The sequence below is a fragment of the Macrobrachium nipponense genome, chromosome 17, assembly GCF_015104395.2.
Source record: "Macrobrachium nipponense isolate FS-2020 chromosome 17, ASM1510439v2, whole genome shotgun sequence".
NCBI lineage: Eukaryota > Metazoa > Arthropoda > Malacostraca > Decapoda > Palaemonidae > Macrobrachium > Macrobrachium nipponense.
This window is the reverse complement of record NC_087210.1, coordinates 7559923-7579922: the sequence shown is the minus strand read 5'-3', so window position 1 is coordinate 7579922 and position 20000 is coordinate 7559923.

Sequence of the window (20000 nt, the reverse complement as noted above, 5' to 3'; positions counted from 1 at the left end):
GAATATTCATACCGGGAAATAATGTACATACTATACGATAAAATCTTGTTGCTTCGAACTTCTTATCATTTTGACAGCAAACTCCTACTCTTCAAGTCTTAGGTCACCATCCTTGATATGCATTTTCTTGCTTATTTGCTGTGACTTCTTTCAACGATCCTAACTGATTCTGTTTTCTATCTATCTCACTCCCCTATTCTCAGATTTGATTCCTTCGATACTAATAAAGTAAGTTGTCTGCTTCTTCATTCTAAATCTCTTGGGCCACCAAAACGTCAACAATCTCATTTGAATCGATACCGCAAGCAATGGTGTGCAGGTAAACAATTCGCCAGCATAATTTTCATAACTATCCTACCTCTGAAATTTTGTCTCTAATCATGACGCAGCATCTCAAAATTTCTTATTCATTTATCCGAAAACATTATTAGTTCTTTAGTTGCCTTTCGTGACCCTTTATTCCTACGAAAGCTACATAAATCTGCACTCGAATTTTACATACTCCTCGTTTACTGATTCCCCTTTGGTTTCTTTAATCATATGCTCATTATAATGCCCCCTTTGATTTCTTTCAAATCACTTTTGTAATAGTAAAAAGATGGAAGAGCAAGTTGGTGAAGGCAAGGTGGGAAAAGGACAGGCTGGAGGTATAACTAATAATTATTTAGTTGGAGCAAAATTGAATGATATATATATATATATATATATATATATATATATATATATATATATATATATATATATATATATATAACCAATAAAATCCACGTAAGAAGGCGAGTGAAAAGCGGGACTTGGAACAGGTACTTGCGTAGTATATTCTACATTTTCAAGTGGATTTTATGATATTCTCAAGCACGTGAGTTTCGTGCTACATTGAATGTATATATATATATAGTATATATATATATATATATATATATATTATATATATATATATCATTAAATTATCACATCACCATAACATTTTTTATATTCAAGAACATTAAGCTACAGATATCGTTTGATATCCGGTTGGCTCTACCTCGCAAATTATACCGGAGGGGGATTACAATTACTAAGTGGTAATCAGTCACAGGTGGATTCGAACCATGGACAGCAACTACCTCAGACTTCAATGACGAGATAGTGAGGAAAAGGAGGTGAAAATATAGCTGCAAAATATGGTTGAGTGGCTTCGTATTAGCGGAGAGGTCCGGTTCACTGCTGATGAATCTTATGTGTCTGTAAATAATAATAATAATAATAATAATAATAATAATAATAATAATAATAATAAGAATATAATAACTATTATTATTATCATTATTATTATTTTATTTATTTTATTTTTTTTTAGTTTATCACAGTCCTCCAATTCGATTGGGGTGGTATTTATAGTGTGGGGGCTCCGGTTTGCATCCTGCCTCCATAGGAGCCATCACTCTTCTTACTATGTGCGCCGTTTCTAGGATCACACTCTTCTGCATGGGTCCTGGAGCTACTTCAGCCTCTAGTTTTTTCCAGATTCCTTTTCAAGGATCTTGGGATCGTGCCTATTGTTCCTATATTTATGGGTTACAATTTCCACTGGCATCCCATATCCTTCTTATTTCTATTTTCAGGTCTTGATACTATCCATATCCCTTTCTTTCTCTTCAACTCTTAGTGTCAACCCCGTGGTATTGTAACATCAATGAGTGATACTTTCTTCTTGATTTTGTCAATCATTATTATTATTATTATTATTATTATTTTTTTTTTTTTTTTTTTTTTTTTTGCTCTATCACAGTCCTCCAATTCGACTGGGTGGAACCCCACACTATAAATACCACCCAGTTGAATTGGAGGACTGTGAATAGCAAAACAAAAAAAAAAAAAAAAAAAACAAAAATAATAATAATAATAATAATAATTGATTGACAAATCAAGAAGAAAGTATCACTCATTGATGTTACAATACCACGGGACACAAGAGTTGAAGAGAAAGAAAGGGAAAAAAATGGATAAGTATCAAGACCTGAAAATAGTAATAAGAAGGATATGGGATATGCCAGTGGAAATTGTACCCATAAATATAGGAACACTAGGCACGATCCCAAGATCCCTGAAAAGGAATCTGGAAAAACTAGAGGCCGAAGTATCTCCAGGACTCATGCAGAAGAGTGTGATCCTAGAAACGGCGCACATAGTAAGAAGAGTGATGGACTCCTAAGGAGGCAGGATGCAAACCGGAGCCCCACACTATAAATACCACCCCAATCGAATTGGAGGACTGTGATAAACCCCACCCAAAAAAATAAATAAATAAAATAATAATAATAATGATAATAATAATATCCTTTATTTCAGCTCAGGGCCATATAGTACTGAGAAAGTCTTTCTAGACGTGGGTTCATCCTCGCTTCAGCTGTTTAAGTAGAAACATGATGGTTGTTTTGTTTTTTTATCCGGAGGCATTCAAAGTTAGGCGAAAGGGCTTAATTCTAAGAACGAAAAAAGAATCAAATGCGCTCGCGAATCCGCGCCGGACCATCCATGCAAATATGTGCATAAGCGCGCGCAGTCATTTTTTTTCCCGCCCTCAGGCTGATGCATCCAAGGAGAGAAACTATGATTTTCTTTTACAGGCGGCACAGAAGCGTCTCCCCTAATAAACATCCTCAGAAGGCTTAAACTCTCCTTCGGCGAAAATCTTCTTATGTGGACTGCGAAGTTTCGAAAGTTTTCAAATTACCATAAATGCTACATTCTTCGCCCGCCTGTGCTAAACAAGACTCAAAATATGGCTTGGGTACGTACGTACGTATTCGCCTCTGTAGAGGGAGGACTTGACTTCGTTATTTATCCTTTTCACAATTATTACATCACTGTTTATAAATTACAAAAAGTATTAGAAGGGTTATTTAGGAAAATTAAGGCATTTCCCAGGTGTTTGCCTTCTGTTAAAACCCTGTCTTATCTGCTGTTCATGACAATTTGCTCACAATTATGTTATTTCCACATACCCATCTCAAATGTTTGCGCTCGGTTTTCCATCTCTGTAAATGTTATAAACATTACATTTAAAAGACTGTTGGTAATAATGATAATGACAGGTCTTTTCATTCAATTTAAAATTTCAGTTTAAAGATGGTGTTTGGCAGCCGTCACTTATGCGGAAATAGTAATTTAGCGTTTATCTCTGTAGATTTCGTGACCCCATATAACCGAATACTGAATTAATTAATCCAATTCAAGCGATAGGCAAGAGATGAGCCAATTCGGACAAAGTAATTTTGTCCCATAAGGGTGCTAGTGCCGTCAGTGCACCTCATGAGGTGTAATGTAGGCATTACTTATGGTTCTTTGCACAATCTCTTCGGCCCCTGGCTGCAACCCTATTTCAATCCTTTTACTGTACCTTCATTCATATTCTCTTTCTTCAATCTTACTGTCCACACTCTCCTAACAACTGTTTCATAGTGCAACTGCTTTGAGGTTTTCCTCCCGTTGCACCTTTCAAACCTTTTCACTGTCAATTTCCATTTCACCGCTGAATGGCCTTAGTTGCCCCAGTGTTTGGCACGTATGCCAAAAGTCCATAAATCAATCGATCAAAGACAATTTTGAATCAAAAGTTAAAATACATCAGAAGATTCGATTTCAGGTCCGTCAGATGTCATTTTAGGCTGTAAATGTATTCATAAATCTGTACTGTAACTGGAATCATAAACATGTCACTTTAGTACTTATAAAATCCCAGGACCTCATTTAGTAAACAAGCAACACTTACTATAAACATTTCCTCAACCTTCCAATAGTCATATTTGCACGTTTTTGACGCACTTTATATAGTCAATGAATTTAATTGAATTGGATATAGAATTTAGGCCAAAGGCCAAGCACTTGGACCTATGAGGTCATTCAGCGCTGAAACGGAAAATGACAGTAAAAGGTTTGAAAGGTGTAACAGGAGGAAATCTTCACAGATGCACTATGAATCAATTATTGGGAGAGGGTGGACAATAAGATTGAAGAAATAGAATATGAAAGGAGGTACAGTAAAAGGAACGAAAGGGTTCCTGCTAGGGGTTAAGGCCCTCAACAAAGAACTTTAAGTGATGCATACAGTGCATTCAGGAGGCGCACTGAAGGCACAACCCCCTCACGGGGTATATAGCATCAAGTCAAATGCCAAAATAGTCAGGACATTTGGAATTAATATATCATTATGCAAAATTAAGAAATAATGGTTCGAACGTCAGTGAATTGGTGGAAAAATAGAAAAATAAGAAAGTTGCCCTAAATCAGTCTGTGATGGATCCACTTTAACTCCAAACTTTGGTGTCCACAGTGTGGTAGAACTGACAGTACACCTCACGTGGTGCACTTTAGGCTTTACCTAAGGTTTTATGCAGAGTCCCTTCCTTGTTGCCAACCTCTTTTATTCCTTTTACTGTACCTTCATTTATGTTCTCTGACTTCCACCTGACTTTCCACCTCTTTGACAATTCTTTCATAGTGCAACTGCTAGGTTGCTCTCCTGTTGCACCCCTTCAACGTTCTACATGTATATTCTCCTCGCAGGGCTGAATGACTTCATAGGTCCCAGCGCTTGGCCTTTGTCCTAAATTATCTCTCTCTCTCTCTCTCTCTCTCTCTCTCTCTCTCTCTTTATATAATATATCTATATATATATATATATATATATATATATATATGTGTGTGTGTGTGTGTGTGTGTGTATGTGTATGTATGTATTGGATATAGCGTTGAGTTTTGTGGATATATATGCATACAAATATAATTGTAAATATTTACACGTATCAATATAGACAATTTTACATATATTTAAGTATAAATATAACTATATAATTATCTCTCTCTCTCTCTTTATCTTTCTATATATCTATCTATCTATCTACTATATATATATAATATATATATATATATATATATATATATATATATATATATATATATATGTGTGTGTGTGTGTGTGTGTGTCTGTGTGTATGTATATATATGCTATATATGTATGTGTTTGTATATATATGCATACTATAAATATAATAAATACATTTATGCCTATCAATATATAGAATTATACATATATTCAAGTATACATATACATACATACACACACATTATATAAATATATATATATATATATATATATATATATGTATATGTATATATATATATATATATATATATATATATATATATATATACAGAGAGAGAGAGAGAGAGAGAGAGAGAGAGAGAGAGAGAGAGAGGAAAAAAAACGCTCCGAGAGAAATCCTATGAAATAGAGAATTAAAAGCGCACCAAATCCAGACGAGTAGCCTTGTGTAAAGTAAGACGTGATAGTCACCTCCTCCTCCCACCACCACCCCCCTCCCCTCAGACCCCCAACGCCCCGGACCCCCCCCTACCCCCAAAGAAGAAAAAAAAAAAAAGAGATATTGTCGGGTTCGTTGCACCATTCGGGTGAAGAGAAAGGAGCCTTACTGATTTCATCGTAATTGCACCTTCTAATTTAGGGTCCAATTCTGCACACTACATTAAATTTAACTGATTTCATTAAGGCGGTTTGAGTGCGACTCGTAAGTCACCTTCCTTTCTCGGAGCCTCCTCCTCGCTTTGGGCTGCCTCCACCTCCCGCTGGGTTTCAGTCATAATCCCGCCTCCTCCCCTCCTCCTCCTGCCTTCCTCCTCCTCCTCCTCCGCCTCCTCCTTCCTTCTTCTTCTTCTTCTGTGAGAGGAATATCCCCCTTCCTTCTAGAGAGGGAGAGAGAGAGAGAGAGAGAGAAGAGAGAGATGAGAGCATAATTTTCTTTCTTTCTTTGTTTTTCCTTCGTTCTTCTTCTTTTTTTCTGTGAAGAAGATTACAACCCTCCGTTCTTCTGGAGGAGAGGAGAGAGAGAGAGAAGAGAATAATTTATCTTCTACTTCTTCTTCTTCTTCTGTGAGAGAATAAATTTCCTCCCTTCTTCCTCAGAGAGAGGAGAGAGAGAGAAGAAAATTATCTTTCTACGTGGGTCCTTCTTCTTCTTCTGTGAGAGAATATCCTCCTTCTTCTGGAGAGAGAGAGAGAGAGAGAGAGAGAGAGAGAGAGAGAATAATTATCTTCTACGTCTTCTTCTTCTTCTGTGAGAGAATATCCTCCTCTTCATCCTCCTCCTCCTCCTCTTCTTCTTCTTCTTCTCTTCTTCTTCTTCTGTGAGAGAATATCCTCCTCCTCCTCATCCTCATCCTCCTCCTTCTAGAGAGAGAGAGAGAGAGAGAGAGAGAGAATCATTCTCTTCTTCTTCCTCTTCTCCTATATGAAAATTTTGTTGTTGTTGTTTTCCACCTCCTCCTCCTCCTCCTCCTCCTCCTTTGAGAGAGAGAGAGAGAGAATCATTTTTTCTTCCTCTACTTCTTTTTCGTGAGAAAATCTTGTTGTTGGTGTTGTTGTTCTCCACCTCCTCCTCCTCCTTCTTGAGAGAGAGAGAGAGAGAGAGAGTCTTCTAATTTTTTTGCTCTTCTTCTGTGAGACAATCTTCTTTTTTTTCTTTTTTTTCTTCTTCTTCTTCTTCTCCGAGTCCAGAGAAGAATTGCATTAATAAGATCACTAAATAATGTAATCTCTTAGTGACACTGAGCTGCGGGATATGGAGAGGTATATATCCCAAGTTTTGTATGATTGCAATAATGAAACACTACTGAAAAGAAATCTTGCCTCTGCAACTATTCTCCTTATGTTTTAATATTTTTTTCATCTTTTTATCAATTTATAAGTTTTCTGTAAAAGAAAACTATTGTGCTGACTATGTCCGTTCATCAGCCCTCAGATCTAAATAAATTACTTACGCTAGAGGGCTGCAAATTGGTATGATGATCATCTACCCTACAGTCACCAAAGGTCCCAAATTGCTACCCTCTAGCCCCGGTAATTTTGATTTTATTTAAGGTTAAAGTTAGCCATGAACCGTGCATCTGGCAGCGCTTCCCGGAGCCATGAGATGCACCCTCACTACCGCATCTGGTGAGCAACTGGAGAGCAGCTAGTCATAGTTGATCGTTTTATACAACATTATACGTTGTAGAGAAAAATAGATTTCTTCAGGGCATTTTTTTACTTCTTCTTCTTCTTCTTTTTCTTCTTCTTCTTCTTCTATAAGTGAGATCTCTTCTTTGTGTGTTTCTCTTCACTTCCTCTTACTTCTTCCTAATGAACACCACAATATTGTCCACTGAATAGTGATAATAATAACTGATGAAAATCGAGGGGAAGCGAGAATAAAGAAGAGCTTATATTTTAGATTATTTGAATCAGAAATGGAATGTCCAAAACTAGCCTCCACATAGATCAATTATCACAAACGTTGTTGTATCAATGTTCAATGTGCTTTATTTTATAAGAATACCTTAAATGTTGATATAAGATTAAAAAAAAAATCTGTTTTTTTACGCTTTTAGGGTAATATTTCTTCGTTCATCATAAGTGATCAAGTAAACGTAGATTTTAGTTTATTATTAATCTTATCATGTTTCTTTATCTTCTTTCTTACCAATCAAAGAAAAATATCACCCGAAAAGAATGAAATAAATCTGATACGAACATTGAATGTATTCTTCTAAAATAAAAAAAAAACGCATTGGACATCGATACAACAATGTTAGTTGTTTCATATTAAAATATATTCGCCTCTCTTTAATTTCATGCTAAATTCAAATAGCCTTGGAAATAAGCCTTTCATTATTTTTTTCATTATTCTTACTTTCCCTCGATTTGATCAGAAACATAAATAATTTGTTTATTATCTTTACCATTGCACTCATGCGAACTTTGATGTTTGAGATCATCAAACTGTAAGTCTTCGTATTTGGCATCTTACTCTCATAAGGAAGATACATTATTTAGTAATTTTACTGAGTGATTAAAGACATACTTCCTATAACTATACCAAATGAAAGGTTTCTCTCTATGAAATAGCATCAGGTGCAAAGACATTATTAATTGATTTTAGTAACTTTACCAAACGAAAGGTTTCCCTTTGTGATATGGCTTAAGGTGCAAAAGAAATGATTAAATGATTTTAGTAATTTATCAAAGACATTCTTCCCGTATCTAGATCAAAAGGAAAGGTTGTTCGGTATATATTAGTCCTAAGTTTTAGTGATATCTCTCTGGATACTCCTGCGAGCCGAGAGCCGTTCGAACGTTGTAACGAGGTCTTCGGGAGTATCAGCAGCTAGTACAGAGATTACTTTTGAGCTTCCAGACAAAAGGAATCGACGCTAAAAATTAATTATTGAGTGTGTTGGGTGATATCCAGTGGGGCAAATAATCAAATGGGATAGAGCAATGATTTCTGATTTTTTTAATATCAAACTGGCTCTTTCATCTTCACGCTTTGGTCGTCTGTTTTTTTTTTTTTTTTTTTTTTTTTTTTTTTTTTTCTTTTATGGAAAAAAAAAACATTTATCTTTAACCAAGTTCGCTTTCCCGAATAATCCGATCCCTTTCTAAAGTCACTCCCTGGAATGGAATGCAATGTTAAATTTAAGCCGAAAGTCAAGCGCTGGAACATACGAGGTCATTCATCGCTGAAAATGATGAAATGATTGTTAGGAGAGGGTGAAAAGAAGTATGGAAGAGAGAGAATATGAACGGAGGCACAGTAAAGCGACTGAAAGGGGTTGCTGCTGGGGGCTGGATGGACGCTGCAAAGAAACCTTAAGTAATTCCTACAGTGCGCCTGGTGAGGTGCACTGACGGCACTACCCTCCTCCGGGGAGTTAGATTTTCTATCACCGTACAAACTCTCACATGTTGATGTGGCTCTTGCACAGAACATCTTCTTCAATAGAAATTTCTATTCAATATCGTAAAATGATTTCTTCATCCGCGATCAGTTCGTCCAGAATCCCAAAGGAGGAAGGAGAAGGAGGAGGAGGCGAAGAGAATATACCTCGGAGACAAGTGACTTCGTCTCTCGGAAATATAAGAGAATCTTGTCCAAATAGCCGGAGGCCAAAGTGAGAAGGAAAAAAAAAAGACAGGAGGAAACTTAGCAAAGGCTGGCGGGAGGATCTCTGCAAGAGCAGCAGCAGCAGAAGAGGATATATAACCTCAGGGGACGCGGTCGAAAGACGTCCCAAACTATTTCGCTCGGAAAATCATAAATTCGCCCCAAAATGCGGGGCATTGTTTCAGATGCGGGGGAATTTCCGTAGGTCCGAAACATGATCCCTCCCTAATTTAGGGGAATGGAAGTTAGCAGATACGAACAAAGTGCTTCTTTCATTAGGTGTGACATTCGAACGGGGCGAAAGAGACTCTACGTCCGCGGTTAGGTCGAGACTGGATTGTGCATTTTTCCAGGTTCGCTGTCTGTGTGTGCTTCCAGACAAGCGGCTTTGTAAAGAAAGGCATCATATATGCATAACACACACACGCACACCACACACACACACACACATATATATATATATATATATATATATATATATATATATATATATATATATATATATATATATATATATATATATATATATATATATATATATATATATATATATAATATATATATATATATATATATATATATATATATAACAATAGGGGGAATACCTTTTGCAGCTGCACTAAGAAGCAATAACTAGGAGACGGTGGAAGAAACTAAGATGGAAGAAAGAGAATACGAACGGAGGTACAGCAAAATATATGAAAATGGTGGATACAGATGGAGGCTGAAGGGAACGCTACAAAGAACCTTAAGTAATCCTTACAGTGCACCACGTGAGGTGTACTGACGGCACAAACCTCCGAGGAAGCCAAATAGTGTAACATTAAATTTGATATAGTTACCGAAAACGCCAATGACATTTAAAGAAAAAGTACACTTCTGTTTAACTGCAGAGCCTAAAGGCAAAACCTATTGACGGCAAACATCAAAACGCAAGGATTTCAAATCGACCGATTTAATAAAATAGAAAAAAAAAGAATGAAAACCTTTTGTAGCATTCATCAAACGCAGAAAATAGAAGTGTTGTAAGTAAAATTTAGAGAAAAAATTAATTCTAATCAAATACGCTGTCCGTGCAATAGGTCACCGACAATTTTTTTTTTTCTGCTGATATATTTTTCCCTGACTTGGCAAAAAGATTTTTTTCCAGACTTGTTTGTCATAGTTTTGTTTTATTTTTATACAATTATAGATTTATATGCTGGCTTGAAAAGTGTTTCACACAATGGCCAATATATCTTTATGTTGTTGATTTCATACAGGATATTATTATTATTATTATTATTAAAATTATTTTATTGTTATTTTTTGTCACTTTCCTCCAATTCGACTGGGTGTATTTTATAGTGTGGGGTTCCGGGTTGCATCCTGCCTCCTTAGGAGTCCATCACTTTTCTTACTATGTGCGCCGTTTCTAGGATCACACTCTTCTGCATGAGTCCTGGAGCTACTTCGACATCTAGTTTTTCCAGATTCCTTTTCTTTTTATTATTGTTATTGTTATTGATATTGTTATTGTTATTGTTATTGTTATTTTTTTTCTATTTTTTTTTTTTTGCACTATCGTGGTCCTCTGACTCGACTGGGTGGTATTTATGATGTGGGGTTCCGGGTTGCATCCTGCCTCCTTAAGAGTCCATCACTTTTCTTACTATGTGCGCCGTTTCTAGGATCACACTCTTCTGCATGAGTCCTGGAGCTACTTCAGCCTCTAGTTTTTCCAGATTCCTTTTCAGGGATCTTGGGATCGTGCCTAATGTTCCTATGATTATGGGTACAATTTCCACTAGCATATCCCTTATCCTTCTTAGTTCTATTTTCAGGTCTTGATACTTATCCATTTTTTCCCTTTCTCTCTTGAACTCTGGTGTCTCATGGTATTGTGACATCAATGAGTGATACTTTCTTCTTGATTTTGTCAATCAACGTCACGTCTGGTCTATTTGCACGTATCACCCTATCTGTTCTGATACCATAGTCCCAGAGGATCTTTGCCTGATCGTTTTCTATCACTCCTTCAGGTTGGTGTTCGTACCACTTATTACTGCAAGGTAGCTGGTGTTTCTTGCACAGGCTCCAGTGGAGGGCTTTTGCCACTGAGTCATGCCTCCTTTTGTACTGGTTCTGTGCAAGTGCCGGACATTCGCTTGCTATGTGGTTTATGGTTTCATTTTTCGTATTGCACTTTTTACATATGGGAGAGATGCTATTTCCATCTATCGTTCTTTGGACATATCTGGTTCTTAGAGCCTGATCTTGTGCCGCTGTTATCATTCCTTCAGTTTCCTTCTTGAGCTCTCCTCTCAGTAGCCATTGCCACGTGTCATCGCTGGCTAGTTCTTTAGTCTGTCTCATGTATTGTCCGTGCATTGGTTTGTTATGCCATTCCTCTGTTCTGCTTGTCTTTCTCCTGTCTCTGTATATTTCTGGGTCTTCGTCTACTTTTATCAGTCCTTCTTCCCATGCACTCTTGAGCCACTCTTCTTCACTGGTCTTCATATATTGCCCCAGTGCTCTATTCTCGATGTTGACGCAGTCCTCTATGCTTAGTAGTCCTCTCCCTCCTTCCTTTCGTGTTATGTATAGTCTGTCCGTATTTGCTCTTGGGTGTTGTGCTTTGTGTATTGTCATATGTTTCCTCGTTTTTTGATCTATGCTGCGAAGTTCTGCCTTCGCCCATTCCACTATTCCTGCGCTGTATCTGATTACTACTGGCACTGCCCATGTGTTTATGGCTTTTATCATATTTCCGGCGTTGAGTTTTGACTTGAGTATCGCCTAGAGTCTCTGCATATATTCATTCCTGATCGTGTCCTTCATCTTTTGATGTTTTATTTCCCCTCCTTTCATTATTCTCAGGTATTTGTATCCCGACTCATCTATGTGTTTGATGTTGTGTTCCCATCTGGTAGCTTTATCCATTCAGTCTTTGTTACTTTGCCTTTTTGTATGTTGACTAAGGCGCATTTTTCTATTCCAAACTCCATCCTGATGTCCCCAGATACAATCCTTACAGTCTGGATTAGGGTATCTATTTCCTTGATGATCTTACCATACAGCTTGATGTCGTCCATGTATATCAGATGGTTGATTCTGTTGCCTCTTTTCTTGAGTTGGTACCTAGCATCCATCTTCTGCAGTACTTTTTGTCATGGGAATCATGGCTACTAAGAAGAGTAGTGGGGACAGAGAGTCGCTCTGGAAGATCCCTCTCCTGATATTAACCTCTGCTAGTCTTATTCCAGAGCGTGTATGTATTGTATTCCAGTTGCGCATTGTATTTTTGAGGAAGCTGATGGTGTTTTCCTCTGCCCCATATATTTTCAGGCATTCTATTAGCCAAGTGTGTGGTACCATGTCGAAGACTTTCTTATAGTGTACCCATTATTATTATTATTATTATTATTATTATTATTATTATTATTATTATTATTATTATTATTATCATTATCATCATTATCAATTATTTATTATTATTATTATTATTATTATTTTTTTTTTTTTTTTTTTTTTTTTTTTTTGCTCTATCACAGTCCTCCAATTCGACTGGGTGGTATTTATAGTGTGGGGTTCCGGGGGAAGTTGCATCCTGCCATCCTTAGGAGTCCATCACTCTTCTTACTTATTATTATTATTATTATTATTATTATTATTATTATTATTATTATTATTATTATTATTATTATTATTTCAGTAGATAAATCCTTTTCACATGGAACAAGCAAGCACACCAAAGGGGCCATTAACTTGAAATTGAAGCCCCCAAAGAATGTTGGTTTCAACCTCCCACCGCCAAGGACTCCACACCGCAGCAGTAACTGATCATGAAACAGAGCCAGCGATTTTCCGTCGTCCTGGAAGAGACGCGAACCCGCAACATCTGAGTGGCATTTACAACGCTAACCACTATACCAGCGGGCCAACAATAAAACTTGATTTCCAAATTTCCGAAGGTTATTATTCTTTCACTCACTACGCATTTTATATTTTGTTTTACTACTGTTCAAATCCTGCCATTCAGAACAAATCAAATGATAGGTAATTTATTCTTCCTTAACAATGTTGGTGTAAAACTTAAGCCACCGTCGTTAAATTCAGTGTCTGTAAAGATTTCATTTCTTATTACAAAACCGAGTTCCACTCTCGCGGGTTTGCGAATATATCTCGTCTTAACAAATTAAATTCATCCCAAAAGAATTATCTTACATTCCTCTGATAACAGAACAAAATACTATAGAATTTAGGCCAAATGCCAAGCGCTGGGACCTATGAGGTCATTCAGCGCTGAAAGGGAAATAGGAGGTTTGATATGTGTAACAGGAGGAAAATCTTGCAGACACTATAAAACAGTTGTTAGAGAGGGTAGAGAGTCAGATGGAAGTAAGAGAATTGGAACAAAGGTACAATAAAAGGAATGAAAGAGGTTGCAGCTAGAGTCCTGAGGAAGGGTCACTGCAAAGCTTAAGTAATGCATACAGTGCACCGTTTGAAGTGCACTGTATTCACCTACGGGTTCCTCTGTGTGTGTGTGTGTGTGTGTGGGCTTGCGTTATTTTAATTGCCATGTTGTTCCTCTCTACCTTCATCCCTCAAGCAAGGGCAGTCGTCATGAGCACTATAACTGTTAATTTGGCCCAGATTGTCGCGCCGGGAGCCCTATTTGCGTATTGACACCGGACACCTTCCCTAATGACTTAACAAACCTTTCAATTTGCCACCCAATTACACGACTGAAAGAACAACAAAGACAGTTATCAGCAACAAGGAGAGTTACAGTAACACGGAAAGCTCCCCACTCTCTCTCTCTCGAGCGACCCTTGAGCTTTGCAAAGGCCAGCTGATATTTCCCCCCCATAAATTGATCATCACATCAACGAAGCCGTTGATGGCAATAACACGAACAAAAGGTGTTTATGAACTACAAAGCGCCGCCCGATCGCCATCAGCGCGCTACCTGGAATATCCTGTTATGTGTCTGGTTTTTTTGCGCTCTGTAATAAATGTTGCCGTCATTAGGGAGAGGGAGAGGGAGAGGGAGAGGGTAGGGGCAGGGGGAAAGGGAGGTAGAAGGAATGGGACGCCGTGGTGTTTGTGATCCGCGGCGTTTAAACGCCCTTGCAAAATCATAACAACAAGATAATGAGCGTCAGCAGCATTTGGCTTCATATTAATAATGTCCTTTGGTATTTGGCTCCGTTTCGGAGCTTCGTTATGGCGTCGACTGATTTCGGCTTTGTGGACTCACTCGCTGCTGCTGCTGCTGTGGCCGATATGACATTTTAAGCTGTCGTTGCCAACGCAAATGCTAATAGGAATTTGATTGTAAAATTCAATTTTGGGCATCATTTATTTCATTAGTCACTGTGTACTGGCATAATTGCCTTTCACAAAGGCCACTGTTGTTGCATCACCATTGCACGGAGATCAAAATATAAGGAAGAATGTTTACAAAAAAATGGATATATATATATATATATATATATATATATATATATATATATATATATATATATATGTATGTATGTATGTATGTATTGTATGTATGTATGTATGTATGTATGGGTAAGGGTGTGAAAAAGATGTTTGAAGGGAAGATCTTAACATCATGAATATTCAGAGGCCCAGAACGTTTGACGAGACTGGTGTGAAAGGGGTTTGACGTGCTGTCGGTGAACCTATAAATGGTGACGACAGGCGAGTAATATAGCTGTTGGGCGGTTGACTTAGCTACGAATGGATACCTGTCCATGCTGGGTTCAAGGAGGAGGTCATGGGGCTGACAGCCCCATCCCCAAAGATTTCATAAGCTTTGAATAAATTATTTATAGAATTAGTTGTTCATCCTTTTTTTCAACCTTTTTTAAATTCTCTATACTTTAGGGGGTAGTTATCCATAGGGGGGGGGGTGGGGTGGTAGTTGTCCCAGCGGGTAGTTGTCATCCGGGTAGTTGTCATCAGGGTAATCGTCCTCGGAGGTTAATTGTCTTGATAAGTTTCATGAGAGAGCTGCAATCTCTACTCTTCAGCATCATGTTTGGTCATTGTATATAAATATAAATATATATATATATTTATATAGTGTGTGTACGTATATATATATATATATATATATATATATGAATATATATATATATGTGTGTGTGTGTGTGTGTGTGTGTGTACGTATGTATATATATATATATATATATATATATATATATATAATATATATATATATATATATATATACAAACACACATAGACACACACACTTATATATTACTTTCAGGGTACAATTTTTCACGGATACAACAATCATTGAATAGAATGGCTTTCTCACTGTAAACCACCTTTTTTGATATTGCTTCATATTTCCTAATTATTCTCTTCTTCATTGTTTAGGTTACTAACAGACAAAGTTAGGTAATGCTGTTCTTCAATTTACTCCAGTACTTAGGCAGGCGACAGCTGCTGTTTCGTCAACCTCTACGTATTGACGTTATCAAGCGTTCTGATACAGATATGGACCTGCATGAGTTTTGTAACGACATGATGACGGAAAGGTAGTACAGCTACCAAAGACCTAGTTTTAAGGATTTACAAAAATGCCATTTCGGACACAACCACTCTACTGAAACGACATGTGTAGGCCTGTAGGAATCAAGGTGCTATTCACCAGCACTTTGTAGATACCCACACAAAAAAAAACACACATCCTAACAAGAACTACTGACAAATACCAGAATCATGCTCAAGGAATACAACTACAACCGTTTATTGATAGCAGAAGCAGTCAGCATCGCCGTGCAACGCCCCAACCTTAACATCGAACGTGAGGCAGAAAGATCCTTAAGGCCCTAGTGTAGGAGGAGACACTACTTCCTTCAGCGGCATGTAACAAGACCGCGAACACGCGGACAGGAACGCATAATAAAACTGAAGAAATTAAACGTACGTGTAATTAATATATATATCCATGTATAATACGAATTAATAATAACTTATTTTCAACTTGTGCCACCTAATTCTTTCGTCAACATTTTACCTCAGTCTTTTGTAAATCCTAAAAACTAGGTCTTTGGAACTGTCTAGTACCTTTCCGTCCCCAAAACGTTACAAAACGCATGCGGTGCTACGGGCTGGTCTTGGAGCAAGAGCCCGTGCTGGCATGAGGCCAGCTTAATCTCAAACAACAGCATGCGGTGCCATATTTGTATAATATCCGAGGATACACAGTGAAAGATGTTAAGAAAAGCAAGTAAAACCAGCATAATGGAACGCAATAATAAATTAATAGATGACCTCTACAACGACGCCTAAGATGCGAAATTGGGGTCCCAGATTATCTCCTTGGAGTAAAGTATCGTTATAAAGCCCCAGACGTTTAATTAGTTGTTAACTATTCGGTTAGCAACCATCCACTTTTTCTACTACTAAACGAGCTTCGTGTCCCCTTCTTTTTCGGTCGCCTTCCGTCTAACGACCGAAATTTTTTAACTGTGGTTCAAACTATCACCTAAGCTGTTGCTTACTTCTGTTTTGCTGTTTCTATAACTCATATATTTTCATTTTTCCTTCATCGTTCTCTACCGCTAACGATCGATGCCTTTTTTCCCCCCTTTCCTCGAGTAAATGAAATATGGTATGTCAACACCGTAGAGATTTGCATTTTTCATTTTTCTCCGATGATAATGATTTCGATTGTCCTTACTGGCTATCTCTGACTAGCCAGTACTCGCTGCTATCGATTTTCTTCTCCTACTGATGGGTACCTAAGGCCTTACAGGAGTTTGTAACCTAACCTGTTAACTTTTCATTTCACTTTTTACATGCATACCAATTCATCTGCATATTCATATGATCACAATAAAGACTCGTCTCATATCCTAAAAGCTCACCTTTTCGCCTGCAAAAATATTCAAAATTACCTACGGACTGCTCTATGAGCAAGAGCCTGTGCTGGCATAAGGCCAGCTTAATCTTCAACAACAACAACAACACATTCGTATCAGTACACTTGATAACGTCAATGCGTATAGATTAACGAAACAGCAGCTGTCGCCTGTATAAATACTGGAGTAAATGGAAGAACCCCATTACCTGGCTGTGTCTGTTAGTAACCTAAACAGTGAAGTGGAGAAAGTAATTAGAAAATATAAAGCAATATCAAAAAAGATATATATATATATATATATAATATAATATATATCATATATATATATATATATATATGATGATATATATATATATATATATATATATATATATATATATATATAGTATATATATATATATATATATATATATATATATATATATATATATATATATATATATATATATATATATATATATATATAGGCAAAAGCTTTTTATTTATATATTTATCACGTTCCAAATTTTTGTGATTCAGTATATATATATATATATATAATATATAATATTATATATATATATATATATGTGTGTGTGTGTGTGTGTGTGTGTGTGTGTGTGTATGTATTTGTTGTGTGCGCGAGCGCGGCGCGCGCGTGGGTGTGTAAGCGCATATGCTTTAGCCGCCACTGCCTATCGAAAATGACGCAAATTTTATGAGGCGCTCATCTACAAAAAGTGGCCGTCACAGGGCGTCCCTTGCCACAGATCTACCAATTTCCTGATATAGAATCCCGCGCCAAATTAATTATAAAACATAGCCTGGACCGTACAGGGGTATGAGAGAGAGAGAGAGAGAGAGAGAAGAGAGAGAGAGAGACCCCTAGTTTTTATTCTGATAGTGATGGTGCAAACATAATTCGATGAAGCACTCAGTCTGATGTAAAATTTAATCAACTGCTATTAAACTCTCCTTTTTTTCTATCATACTGTTTACCTGGAATATGACGGGTATAATTTTTTTTTTTTTTTTTTTTTTTTGGTGGCGGAGTGATGGGGTGGGGTGGGGGGGGGGGGCGGGGGGGGGGGGGGGGGGGGGGGGGGAGGGGGGGGGGGGGGGGGGGGGAAATTGGGGTGCGGGGGCCTGACCCGTATTGATGATAATAGCTGTAGCAGCAGATTCCGAGCTACGCACAAATTGCGAAAATCGTAAATGACACGGAGTTATTAAATGCAAAAAAAAAAGAAAGAAAAAAAAAGAAAAAAAATTAATAGAAAAGTATGAATGCTGGGTATGGATCCAACCCAATTTCGCAAAAAAAAGTACTGCTTTGTTGTATTCATGATAAAGGATTTGTGAGTGTGGGGAGTGTGTATGTGTGTGTGTGTGGGTGTGTGGGATGGTGGGGGTGGGGGCTTATGGTTATTAATATTTTACGGTGAAGAGTGCAGCTTTGCGATAATAGAAAAATTCCAATGATACATACACACATATATATGTGTGTGTATGTGTGTGTAATACATACATACATACATAATATATATATATATATAGATATATATAGTATATATATATATATATATATATATATGAGTCTGAGTGTATGTATCATTGGAATATATATATATATATATATATATATATATATATATATATATATATATATATATATATATATATATATATTCATATGTGTGGTTATTCTTAATGTATGAAGGATGGTGTAAAGTTATTTCCATAGCTAAAATCATGTCGATTTGAGTGAAAGAATATTATAACAATAGAAAGTAAAAGCAATAATAAAAGAGTATTGATGTCTCATAAGAAAAAAAATGAATAAATTAAAAAAAATAACAGACCTTAGATAAGGAAATGTGATATGGTTCGTACAGTGAAATGTCAAAGCTCTTCAACGAGTAAGTTCTCTATAGAGTCCATGTAATATTTTAGATCAATAATAATTTTAATCCGATACTTCGATTATTTATCATTAATCCATCACCGGATTTTGCATTAAAATCTTATATATATTCTTATCGTCTAGGTGAAATGAAATATTGTCTGATTTCATAAAAAAATCGTATCTATTAGTGACAATAGCAAAGGCTGAGCATATACTACAGTGAAACCTTACTATCCCTATTCTTACAATAGTAAGTCAATGTATTTACAAAAAAAAAAAAAAATTGACTTTCAAGGTTTCACCAGATGAGATACATAAGCTGGTAGAAACTGACATGTATTTTTCTTTAGTTTGAAACTTAAAAAAGAGCAGTGAGCATCATTGTGATACGAAAGGGACACCCGTGGGAATCTTCATCAACGTCTACAGCAATATCGGATATATTTCTATTTGTTGAATTCCTATCAAATATTTGACACTAGATTATGAAGTCTTCAAAGATGCATGGAATTCAATGCCAAGTATCAATACAACTCAATAGGTATTTTTCATTGAATGTAAAAAATGTCCAATTCACGACCAGATTTGGTTGTCTGTGCGCTGAAACTGAAACGAATAATTTACATAATCTATTAGACACACACGCACACATATATATACATATATATTTATAAAAATCACAGTAGATGCACGTGACTTCATTATATAAGCGAATACCACAGGAAAATGATGGCCAGAAGGTCAGTACCAAGCGCTTTCTCCTGTTTATTCAGGCATTGTTTTCATGTAGAATTCGCTTATATAAGTAATTATATGTGTGAAGGTATGCATGTATGTATGTATACGTGCATAACGCCGCTGCACTGCATTTTACATGGGTCTTGAATTTAGAATTTAGTTTCATTCACAAATCATATCAAAGGATAACCCCCCTCTCTCTCTCTCTCTCTCTCTCTCTCTCTCTCTCTCTCTCTCTCTCTCTCTCTCTCTCTGTGTGTGTGTGTGTGTGTGTGTGTGTGTGTGTGTGTATTCAAATTCCTTGTACTCTACGCTAAACATTTTCTGTCATTTCGTATTCCCCTCTACCATTTTTCTTCTTCACACTCACTCGTCATCATTTTCGCAGCTATCCACTTTCACCCGCCTTCCCCCCTATGCTCTCTCTCTCTCTCTCTCTCTCTCTCTCTCTCTCTCTCTCTCTCTCCCCATATTCATAAACGGTCACTTGCATAACACTCTCTCCCTAGACCTCTTCGAG